This window comes from Colobus angolensis, unplaced genomic scaffold (genome assembly GCF_000951035.1).
Source record: "Colobus angolensis palliatus isolate OR3802 unplaced genomic scaffold, Cang.pa_1.0 Scaffold259, whole genome shotgun sequence".
Taxonomy (NCBI): Eukaryota; Metazoa; Chordata; class Mammalia; order Primates; family Cercopithecidae; genus Colobus; species Colobus angolensis.
The window spans coordinates 4920350-4933232 of record NW_012115810.1 but is presented as its reverse complement, the minus strand read 5'-3'; the positions used below and the strand labels follow the sequence as shown (position 1 = coordinate 4933232).

Sequence of the window (12883 nt, the reverse complement as noted above, 5' to 3'; positions counted from 1 at the left end):
ACACCTCTGCAAATGGCTGTCTGTGCTTACAGCGTACTACCTATTACTAGTTTGGCCTGCACCCATTCCTCCTGTTGATGGAAATGTATACATTGGCTCTCCTGTCATGAACATTCATCACCCACTGCTCTACATTCTTGAAGATCAAATGACATGGGCCATGCTGTATGTGGGGAGCAATGTTTCAGAATTCCTTTGATGTTGCTCCTTGTGACAATGGCTAAATCCAAGCTTTTGCCATTTGACCAAATGCCAAATGTGTTAGCCTGAATCTCTATGATCCTATAGATAGCTGGATGGAAAAATAAGATACAACCACTGCAAAAACCTATTTTCCAGGGCTAATTAAGGTAAAGTTTTGATTAATTGAAAAGTTAGCTGAGCAGTGTGTTCTTGCTAATTAGGAGCTAATGTGTAACACTTTAAAAAATTTATTTAATATATACTTTGTGCCATCTATGTACATAGTATTAAGTATTCAAAGAGGGGAAATGTTCCTATATTCTTTGTATCCAAAGCACTTTCTGATTTTCTTCTAAAAATTACTTCTGGAAAATTTTTTCTACTTGTTCTAGTCCTTTTTAAGGCTTTTTTGTTGTTTCTGTTGCAAAGATGTGATCATGCAGAATATGCATTTTGAATTAATTTTTATTCATTTAACATTACAAGAATTCAACCCAAGTATTCTGTTAAGTGTATATGACAGTGTGCTTAAACATTCCCTTATTTGCTTAAAATTTGGATTGTTTCCACTTGTTTTCCATGATAAAAATGCTATGAAGAAAAGCTGTACATATAGAGGTAAAGACAAATTTTCATATGTGGAATTATTGGATCAAAGAGGGCACTTTTAAATGGTCAATATTATCAATATATTAATTGTAATTGCTTTCCAAAGGAGTAGTACCATTTTATACTCCTTCTCTCATTGTGTGACCGTAAGTTTCTCCTTACTATCTTCATCAGCACTGGATTTTTGTTTGTTACATTTTTTGCATAGGCAACAGGCAAAGTTCTTTTGAAAAAAAAAAAGTAACACTATCTATTGAATTCACACAATAATCTTATGAAGTCAACAGTTTACAGATGAATAGATACTGAGATGATTAACTGACTTGCCCAAGTTCATTTAACTATTATCAGAGCTGGACCTTGATCTTGCTTCTTTTGAATCCGGCCCTGTTGTGTGTTTCCACTCTACCACAGCTGTCCCCTGAGTAACAGGAAGGGTAGAGGCTAATAAGCCCTTCAAGATAAGCTTGAAGAAGCTCAGTGGTTGGTGTGTATCAAGGTAGAATAGATGAGCAGGACTGGAGAGTAAAATGTCCAAATGACTGTTTCTTAAAAACCAAACATTTCCTCAAAAAGTGAATAATTTTGATTACTTTATACATGCTGTTTCACTCATCCATATGCACATTAAAAAGGTTTAAAAAGAAAAAAAGTATGTTATTTAATGGTGGCTAGGTGTTGGAATATTTTAACTAAATTCAGATATACATGAGTAACTCCAGTTGGAAGTTGTTCATGCATATCTGAAGGCAGAATGTGGCCTTTTGACTTTAGCCTATTAAACACAAGAAAATTCATAGTTAAAATTCCACTCTCAGCTTCCCAGCCAAGATGGGAATGGCCCCAGCCATAAAACATGATGGACAAGGCTGCCACCAGTCCCAATAATCTGTTGGCATTATAGAGTAGGGTAGGCAAACCACAGTAAATCAAGGCCTCGCCTTCATTTTTCAAAAAGCCGAATGGATTAAAAGTGTGTGCGTCACCCTTCACAGTGAGAAGGCAGACAGGTCTTGCAACAAGCTGGAGGATGGTGTGTGGAGTAAATAATGGTGCCTCTTGGTCGGAGGCTGTTTGATCGCTCCAGGTGTCCATTTGGAGGGTCATCTTGAGAAAGGGACTTGGGACTATGTGCTTTCTTATTCTTTGCAGGGATGAAAAAGAGGAAAACCCAGTTTGGAGGTCATAGTCTGTAAAATGGCAGGATCTGCCAGCCTTGGCACCACAGAGTGTGGTTTTGGGCAGAGCAGTTTGTGCTTCCATTTATCTGGAGTTTCCTGGTGTGTAGAAGCCCCACCCCTGAGCACAGCAGGAGGTTGAAAAATGAGGATTGGCAAAACTTAGGGATGGGCTCACCTCCTTAGATTATGAAATCCCATTGTCTAATCAGACCATTCCATAATGGACATTAAAAACAAACAAAAAAACAAAACAACAAACCACCAGTATTTTTTTTCAAAGAGGTGATTGTGACCATGGATGGCTGAAATAATGTCTTGTTAAAATGACTCAATTCCTTTTAGATAATTGCAAAGGCGGCTGGTTTCTTCAAGCATTCAGATGAGCTCCTCTAGAAGCTTTTTGGAGGGCAACGAAACTGCTTTGGTGCCTCCTTCAGGGCTGAGACCATGATTTGGATTCACCCTGCCTTAAAGGAGAAAAGTTGGAAGCAGCAGGAGGCATCTGTAGAGAAGTAGTGAAGTAAAGGTCTCTCTAGGTCCCTTGTTTTGTAATCAGATTTTAATCAGTGAAGAATCCTGAAAAAATAACAGAAAGCAGTTTGGAAGCAGCTTTCACTACAAAACTGTATAGTCATATCTCCAAGCCACTACAGTATTTTCATAGCCATTTGCCTGAAAGGTCAGGCAGTAAATAAGCATATCGTCCACAGCACTGCCTGGAACCGGAGTCTCGTTTTGCTGGAGGCATTAGGGGAAAGGCAAGAGAGCTCAGCTCCAGGGGGTATTGCCCCCTAGTCTAGTCTAAATGGCTCTTCTCTCTGACTTGACTGGAGTGTTCTCTGTCACCTCTAAACATTGCCTGCAGTGATAACATTCATTGCCCAGGCTCAGGCCCCCTGTGACAGTCAGGAATGCGTGGAAGAGGCCAGAGTGGGACAAGATGGCTGCCCTGCCCAGCCCACTGCTGGCCGGATGTGGAGCTGGGAGGAGCTGACCCTCATTTTGCCCCATGTTGTCTTTGGAAGACTTTCGTTTGGGTTTTGACTGGGTGGTCCCTTAGGCCTCCGAGTACATTCCAAATATTTCCAAAACGTTCTGAGAAATGGTGGTTCAACTAAATGAACATACTCTCCTGACTAATGTGGGAAGCTGCATGGCGCTGGCAGTTCCTCCTTCACATCCCCCACTTTCGTTGACACACATAGAATGTGTCAATCTGAAGTTCTAAGATTCTGGGTACAGATTTTTTTTATTTTACAGCCCCTTATGGTGTAATGCTCAGTGGTTTCCAGGCATTTTGGATGGCTCACTGGATTCAGAAAAGGTTTTTAAGCAGATACTCCCAATACTCGTTATTTGTAAATTATATATGTTATATGTACTATTGAACTAACATAGTAATTTAAAACAGACAAAGAGAAAATGTTAAAGAATGAAGCAAAGAGTTTGGGGTGGTGGCTCATGCCTGAAATCCCAGCATTTTGGAAGGTCGAGGCGGGTGGATCACTTGAGGTCAGGAGTTGGAGACGAGCCTGTCCAACATGGTGAAACTTCATCTCTACTAAAAATACAAAAATTAGCTGGGTGTGGTGGCGCAGGCCTGTAATCCCAGCTACTTGGGAGGCTGAGGCGGGAGAATTGCTTGAACCTGGGAGGTGGAGGTTGTAGTGAGCCGAGATCACACCACTGCACTCCAGCCTGGGTGGCACATCAAGACTCTGTCTCAAAAAACAAAAAAATGAAAAAGAATGAAGAAAAGATGAAATAATATTATTTTCTTGATGGCACAAAACCCCTTTTTGCTTTCTGCTTTTCTATTAAGGTTGTATACTCATTTTATATTTATATGTAACTGAACTGAATATGCTTCATTTGAAAAGTTTGGTATAACATTTTGTGACACAATTCAAAAGTCTGCTTCTAAGATCAGTCTATTTTGATACCTGGCTTTAGTGATTCTCATGGCTAAAATAATACTACAGAGATAATGCAAGAAGGGCATTATTGGCTGTAATTGCTAAGTTAGACTCACTTTTTCACCCACATCCACCAGCTATGCAAAGGGTCTGTTGAAAGTTTACCAATACATTTTCATCTGCCTTGGGTCAATCAGTAGTTCTTATATTCTAATCAAAGTGCTTCCCATTGACCAAACCCAGAGAAAGTCAGAAGGCAAAGAAGTCTGATTGATGCACCATTTTTACATAGATATGTAGAGACATATATATATATATATATATATAAAGATATATTCAGTGTTCTCTAAAATTGTACATTTGAAAGATTTTTAAATAATTTAGAAAAACCCTACTTCTCAGTTTTTTTACACTTTGTTTTTATTGAGGTAAAATAGACATTTAAAATTTACCATCTTTACCATTTTTAAGTGTACAGTTCAGTGGTAATAAACACATTTATATTCTTGTTTTCCCTTTCATCTCTCCCTCTTCCCTGTCTTTCCTGGTCTCTGGCAATCATCCACTTTTTTAGCTCCCACATGAGTGAGAACATGTGCTATTTGTCTGTCTGTGCTTGGCTTATTTCACTTAACATAATGGCCTCCAGTTCCATCCATGTTGCTGCAAATGACAGAATTTTATTCTTTTTTATGGCTGAATAATATTCCATTGTATATATATGCCACATTTTCTTTATCCATTCATCCATCGATGGACCCTTAAGTTGAACCCATATCTTGGCTATTGTGAATAGGGCTGCAATAAACATGGGAGTGGAGATATTCTTTTAATATATTGATTTCCACCATTTTTTTTGGACATAAAGATATGTCCAAAGCTCTCTGAAATTGTACATTTAAAAGGTTTTCTATTTGTTTGTATAAGAGATGATATTGCTGTGTCACCAGACTGGAGTGCAGTGATACGATCATAGTTCATTGCAGCCTCGACCACCTGGGCTCAAGCAATTCTGCCACATCAGCCTCCCAAGTAGCTGTGACTACAGGCAAGCACCACCATGTTCAGCTAAATTAAAAATTTTTTATAGAGTCCGGGTCTCACTTTATTGCCCAGGCTGGTCTTGAACTCCTGGACTCAAGTGATTCTCCCACCTTGGCCTCCCAAAATGCTAGGATAACAGGTGTGAGCTAATGTGCCCAGCCTGCATTTAAAATATTTTAAAATAATGTAGAAAAATTCCATTTCTCAGGTTTCAGCACGTGCACATATCAGAATTTTTAATAATGGTAACACTGTTTTCAGAACCAACATTTCTCAATGGTGGAAACAATTCTAAATATTCACCTTCAAAGTGTCCTCTCCATATCATACTTTTTTTTTTTGTCAAAGCAGTCAGTTTCTCATTCATTGGTTACAATTCAGTACCTTCATTTTTGCAGAGCTGTTAGGTTGCATATTCCAGCAGCTTCTTGCCACCACGGAAATCTTAGAAAATACTTTTTACACAGTAATGTGACAGAAGGGGGCTCACCTGATAAGCCATTTTGGTTTATTTCTACTAGGTAGGATTACCTTTTAGGAATAGCTCAGGCAAATAGTGAGGGGAACAAGTGGATCCATCTAAGTTCCTGCAAGTAATACCCGGTGCACTGGAGTGGGGTAACTGAAGAAGAGTTGAATAAAGGCAGTTACAAAGGCCTGTGCACAGTTCAGAGGAACCAGCAGTGGCAGGGAAGCAGTAGCAGGGACCCTTCCTGCTTTCTTCTAAGCCTGAAGGGGTAAGGAGAGGATGCCATGATCCAAGCCCAAGGAGAGAACTGGAGCTCTAGGAGTGGGGGCACGGACTGCAGCTGTGACTTTGGTAGAGGGATTGTATTAGTTTGTTCAGGTACCATAACAGAATAGCACAGATGTGATAACTTAAGCAACAGAGATCTATGTTCTCACAAGTCCAAGATACAGGTGCTGGCAGGGTTGGTTTCTTCTAAGGCCTCTCTTCTTCCAGTCTTCACATGATCTTCCCTCTGTGCCCACACCTGTGTCCAAATTTCCTCTTTTTATAAGGCCACTGGTCATATTAGATTAGGGTCCCATCTGATGATCTCATTTTAACTTAATTACCTCCTTTAAGGTCCCATCTTTAAATACAGCTACATTATGAAGTACCGGGGGTTAGGAATTGAACATATTAATTTGGGGGGACTTAATTCAGCCCATGACATGGACACTGCCAACCTGTGGCCCACCGGGAGGAAGCATTAATCAGTCTTTGCTCCAGCCCACCTGGCAGCCTACTGGTCTGCCAGCATCTCTCATTGGCCAAACCAGATGGAAGTCAGAGGCAAGTAAGCTTGTTTAATGCCACCCTTGAAGGTCAGTCTCTTGAGATATAGACAGCAGAAAAGAGTAATCTGCAGAAACAGAGAGTTTCCAGCTCACAAAGTCACTGAGCTGAACTTAGAAGACAGAGATTTCATGACAGGCTTATGAATGATTTCATGTAGAAAGAGGGAAAGAAAGAGCCAGGATGTTTGGTTTTGTGGATCGCACAAGAGATGCTAATTTCAGGGAACTGCTGTTACTAGGCTCAGCATTGCAGTGACAATTTGAATCTCTTGTATGGTGCTAGTCCTTGTGAGAATTAGAAAAAGGCATCCCCTATGGGCAGACAAATGAGAAAACATTGCCTTCTGCTGGACCAAGCAGTCTTTCTGGTACACAGCTTTCGGTGAGCAACCTGTTCACCCTACTCAGCCAAACACGCACTGTATGACCCTGTCAGCACCCCTTACCATGGGCTCAGCTGGATGGCCCACACCCTGCCAGTCCTCTCTTTCCAGCCCCTAGCAGGAACAACTTGAGGACACATTTTGATGTTGTGCCCGCTATAGTCTGCAAACTGCCAGCCTCCTAGTTCCACATGGAAAAAAAAATCATTAAGCCATGAAAACATTCACATCTATCACCGGCTGTTTTATTAAATCATTCAAGCCCCTTGTGCTGGCAGTTTCTGGCTGATCTGAACTTAAATATTTGGTGGATCTTCCACCTAAAGGGAGTAATTAATGTTAATTTAGATCATTGTTCCTTGTTAGCACTTCTGGGAACCCCATTTTGAGAGTTTAGAATTATTAGCAAAAATGAATATAAGCATTGGCTATAAGCATTGAATTTTTTTCATCCATCGAACAGACTGCAGCTTGCAGTGAGAAAGCTACACACTGCACAACTATGGGGGCGCCATTCACATAGTCATTGTACATTTGTATGGGCTTTTTGACAATTTTCTAGCAGATGGCAGTAAAGACTTCTAAGAATAGTATGCCTCCTTCATTCCCAATTGATCTAAAGCTGCAGTTTGAGTAAGTGGCAGGTTAGGTATTCATGTGTGTGAGGCACTAGGAGTGGGGCTGGGGAAAGGAAAGGACCCAGTGAAGACAAAGGTGTGATCCCCATTTCTCAGTACAGTGGAGGAGGGAGACATATGGGCACTCCCTTATGAAGCCTCAGCTTCAGAATAATACCCAGATGCACTCCTTCCATCTGCCCCACCCTCTCTGGTTCTGTGATGAGGTGTGAATGAGGAGAACATTCCACCACCTCTCTCAGGCAGTGGCAACATTGGGGTATTAAAGCTATTCTTCAGGATTGAAGGGCCAAGACTCTGGGAGACCCATGATAGCCACACTGCCAGGTCAGGAAAGGGAGAGTCGCAGAGATCCAGGGGACTGGGGTGGATGGTGAGCACATGGCAGGCCCCGGAGCAGCATGGTTGGTTCCCCAGTTGCCATGGCTGTCTTTTGAAGCCACTGGAACAACACTCAATGCACCAGAGCCCTGGTAACCATGAACTGCATCCTTGCTTAGCCAAACCTAGTTTCCTCTTTTTAGGAGAAAGGAGGGGGAGCTCTTTTGCAGTATCCACAAAGCCAATACAACTACACATGGGAAGCCACTTATATCCCTGCTACCCTAAGCCTAGCTCCCCGCTGCCCATGAGGACTAGCCCCCTCTCAGCTGTATTCCTTGGGCTCTCTGCTGGTCTTTGCCAGTACTCATCCTCTAATCCATGGGCTCTTCCTACTGTTTTTTAAATGACAGATGCAGCAAAGAGGTCATTAGATAAAGATTCTTTTACTTGAGAATAGGATTCTGACGCTCCATGCATGAAGAGCTTGTGGCAGATACTAGATTGCAGTAAGATGAGGCGGAATGGAAGGTGGGCACATGGAGACAAATGGGGTTGGCAGCACCGATCATTGTGCAGAGGGCCAACTGGAGGATGAAACAGATGAGATGAATTAGATTGGGGAATTTATACTTCCTCATGACCACAGAAGGTTGAAGCTCTTTTCATTCTCAAAACTCAAAAGCATTTATTTTAGAAATTTCAGAATTAACTCATGGTTAATGAGATGGTTCAACTGGTGAGGACGAGTCCCTGTGCTCTGTGAAGCGCTTTTCTTGGGAGGCACTTGAAAAATACTTGGGAAGATCCAGAGGCTGCTGCATTTGAGTTTCTGTGGAAAGCTGGATTTGTGGCCTCAAAGATAGTAACTCACTGCTGACATCGTAGAAACATTGCTGTTTCCTTAATTTAATACATGCCAAAGTTGGTGGCTGAGAGATTGTATCTTACAAGCCTATTACCAGACGATTTACTAGGCCTTCAGGGAACAGCTTTGGAAAGAGGATGTTAATCAATCGTTCATTTTATCTTCTTTTTCTCCTACACTTTTTACTTTCTCTTACTTATATTATTTTCTCACTTATCTTACTAAGTCTTCCTTTCTACTTCCTTTCTCTCCTTTATGTCACCCTCTGATTACTTCTCTTTATATTTTTTTAGGATTTTCCACTTCCACACCCTTCCTGCTCTTCAACTGTTTCGAACTTTTAGCACATTCCACATGACAGTGAGACATAAGCAGACTTCATGGGACAAATTTATGGCATCACAAAATGTTCCTTCTTGTGGAGAGTACTTGCTTCTTATGGCAGAATTACCTCTCTTCTTTAATATGTGGTTCTCTTTTGCTTCTGGGCAAAGAGTAGGAGGAGAACCAACTTGCTCACCACCTCCAAACTCCCACACAGAGCAAGGTATCAGAGCCTGAGCAGGGTGAGCTGGGCTAAGGCATTTGCATGGCAAAGTGGGTGGTGCTAGCAATGGGAGATTGGTTGCACACAGGGGGATTGAGCAATGGGTAAGTGTATTCGTCAGTTCTCACATTGGTATAAAGAACTACCTAAGACTGGGTAGTTTATAAAGAAAAGAGTTTTAATAGACTTACGGTTCTGCATGCAGGCTGTACAAGAGGTCTGCTAGGGAGGCCTCGGGAAACTTACAGTCATGGCAGAAGGCAAAGCAGAAGCAAGCATATCTTCACATGGTGACAGGAGAAAGAGCTAAGGGGGAAATGCTACACACCTTTACACAACCAGATCTTGTGAAAACTCACTCACTCTCATGACACCAGCAAGGGAGAAGCCCACCCCTATGATCTAATCACCTCCCACCAGGTCCCTCTCCCAACACTGGAGATCACAATTCAACATGAGATTTGGGTGGGGACACAGAGCCAAACCATATTAGCAAGTAGATCAAAGATATTGGGAGCCAGGCTTCTTACCATCAGAAAATAATTACAAAAATGGGAAGGGGCCAGTCACAGTGGCAAACCCAGCATTTTGGGAGGCCGAGGCAGGAGGACTGCTTGAGTCTAAGAGTTTGAGATTAGCCTGGACAACATAGTCAGATCCTCTCTCTGAAAATTAAAAAATAAATTAGCTGGGTGTGGTGGTGTGTGCCTGTAGTCCTAGCTACTTGAGAGGCTGAGGTGAGAGGATTGGTTGAGCCCAGGAAGTTGAGGCTGCAGTGAGCTACATAATGGCACCACTGTACTCAAGCCTGAGTGATAGAGTAAGACTCTGTCTCCACGAAAGAAAAAAAAGGAAAGGGAAAATGAAATCTGTGGTTGAAAATTCATGCTTTTCAATATTTACAGACAAGGTATAAATATGTGTGTGGACATACACATGCACGTACACACATATACACTCCCTAACCCTGTCTACTGAAAAGGCTTGGGAACAGTGACATGCAAGTAGCAAAGAGTATACCTAGTACCTAAACCTTAGCTTCTAAATGCCATTCTCCATCAAAAGAAACTAGGACTGACCGGGCGTGGTGACTTATGCCTGTAATCCTAGCACTTTGGGAGGCCGAGGCGGGCGGATCACTTGAGGACCAGCCTGGTCAACACGGCAAAACCCCGTCTCTACTAAAAATACAAAAATTAGCTGGGCTTAGTGGTGCACGCCTGTAATCCCAGCTACTCAGGAGGCTGAGGCATGAGAATTGCTTGAACCCGGGAGGCAGAAATTGCAGTGAACTGAGATCATGCCACTGCACTCCAGCCTGGGTGACAAAGCGAGACTCTGTTTCAAAAAACAAACAAACAAACAAACAAAAAACAAAATAAGCCTGAAACATCTTGTGGTGCCAGTAGGCAAGGCGATGCTTAAGGAATGACAGGGACATGTCTAAAAAACACAGAGGTTGGCTTGCAGGGCTCCACCGGGCCTGACTAGGGATAATTTGAACATCACAAGTAATGACTGCAAGCAATTAGAATCCATTGAGTAAAACAGGAAATTCTGAGTCCATACTCATATAAAGTAAATGAATAAATTAAAAGTTTGAGGACGTTTGGGGTATTTCCATGGTTTCAAAGCACTTCCTCACAAAATACTTAACTGCAAAGTGTGAAAAGTAACTTTACAGTGGAGATGCCTGGCAGACACCACCTTAATTAAGTGATCAAAGAGAGCATCATAGGTAAAGAAACAGTGGAATCACTCACCTCCTGATGGGGTGCAGTAAGGAGAACACAGCTTCACTTTGTTGATATTCCTGCCAAAAAGTTTCTGCCATGCAGACACTTCAAACAAACCAATCTGAGACACTCTGCAAAATCACAGGCCCATAATCTTCAACTGCGTCAAAGTCATGAAAGTCAAAGAAAGACTGAAGAGCTATTTCAGACTGAGAGAAACTTAAGAGACATAATTAATGTGTGATTTTGAATTGGATCTTTTTGCAATAAAGAACATTACTGGAATAATTGGTGAAACTTGACTGGGGTCTGAGGTTTAGTTGGTAGTAATGAGTCCGTGTTGTTTTGATGGTTGTGTTGTGGTCATGTAAGAGAATGTCCTTGTTTTTAGCGGGTAATGGAGCATTTGTTCTGTGATCTGCTCTCAGGTAAATTAGGATACAAGTTCTTTATATCGTACTTGCAACTTCTGTGTTTCAAAATTTAAAAATATTTAATCAAATGGCATACCCACTTTTGGGAAAAATAGACATTATGAGGTAAACAAAATTCCCATTAATTTGGAACAAAGCATGAGAATTTTCAGAAATTTTATATTTATGGTGGGCTATCTCTGCCTTGCATCCCTGGGGCTCTCTATTCTCACTCCTCGGCTCTCAAGGGTCCTTTGATGGCAGAATAAAAAAGCACTATGATTTGTGAGAGCCCTAGGAAGGCTGCAGTCTTAGGTAATGGAAAGGGTCATCATCCTACCTCCCAACTCACTGGCCAGAGGAGGCAGCGACTGCCCAAATCAGCCAGCTCAGCGACTCACTTCTGAGCTGCTGCTTTGGGTGGAATGGAAGAAACTGGTTGGTGTCTTAGGTATAACATGAAGTGCTAAGTAAGTGGCAGGACTTGTGGCTTGCATCTCTTCTCCCATGTGAAGGGCCAAATGTGGAAATAAAAGGAGGATATGGAATTTTGCTGTTGCAGAGCTGTTTTGTCCTTCAGAGTCATTGCAATGGGCTCTGTGAGAGGGATGAGGTATGTCACTTAAGAACATGTGACAAGACTCAGAATACCTATTATGAGTCTATAGCCTACCAGAATCACTATCATGAAATGGTGCCTTGCTGTGCTGCCCTTGACTTTTATGAATGGGTCTTATCTGAAACAGGCTTGGGAAATTGTCATTGTATTGGTGGAGAAATGTGGTGGACACCACCCAGTACCCCTTGCAGCAGCCCCTGTACAAAGCTAGTAAATACTATCTTTCTCCAGAAAATCTGGCAGGCTTTATTCTTTTTGACAGTAAGAGCTACAGGTGCATGTTCTTTTCTCCCTTTTCACCTTGGCCGCCAGGAAACATAATTATTGAAGTTTAACTGTAGTGATGGTGGAGAACTTTTGGCCTATAGAGCTACATTCTGTGTATTCCTTATGTCTCTTCCCTGTTAATTTATCAGGTCCAGATTTCTACATTTCTAATTGTGTTTCCTATACAGTTGCACTCAAATCTTGGTAAAATACAGGTTTGTAAAACCAAACAAAACAAAAAACTCCAGATCATTGGAAGAATTAAGTTGAAGGATACAAAATCTTCTCAATAAAATTGAACTAAATGTTAGGGAGAAAATAACAGTAATGGAAGTTCCTTCCTGTATTTCTTAGGAAAAATTGTTGTTCCTGGCTAGGAGGCCAGGAACAATATTTATGGTCTTGAACATGTGTCAAAGACATGAATTACAAAGTGGATAAAATGGGATTCCTGCCTAGGCTTCCCTGAAGAAAATAACAAATAGTTCTCAAGATATATGGAGGACATGGGAAAACGATACAGGTGTTTGCAAATCCATAATCTCATGTGTGGAGAACATGTGACCAAGGGTAAAAGAAGTCAAAATGACATTACTTGGAAAGTATCTGACACCCTGCTTGATTTTTTTTTTTTTTTTTTAAGACAGTTCTTTCTTCTTACACACTCCAGTATTTTCAGAGCAGAAGTGACAGCAATGTCAACTCTTTGGACATCTGCTCCAAGTCTCATTCTGGCAAGGGCAGAACTATAAAAGACTTTGGGGAGTTATACCTGATATAAATGATGAATTGATGGGTGCTGACGAGTTGATGGGTGTAGCACACCAACATTGCACAAGTATACATATGTAAC

General features: G+C 41.5%; 1 long non-coding RNA gene across 1 annotated transcript in view; it reads right to left on the bottom strand.

Annotated features, from left to right (window-relative positions):
• Nucleotides 1-2220: 2220 nt before the first annotated feature.
• The window catches only part of LOC105515324, a 14424-nt gene continuing 3761 nt past the window's right edge, over nt 2221-12883 (bottom strand). Inside the window, exon 2 of the long non-coding RNA XR_001002300.1 lies at nt 2221-2549. This is a non-coding gene — a long non-coding RNA (uncharacterized LOC105515324). The remainder of the gene's footprint in view (nt 2550-12883) is intronic.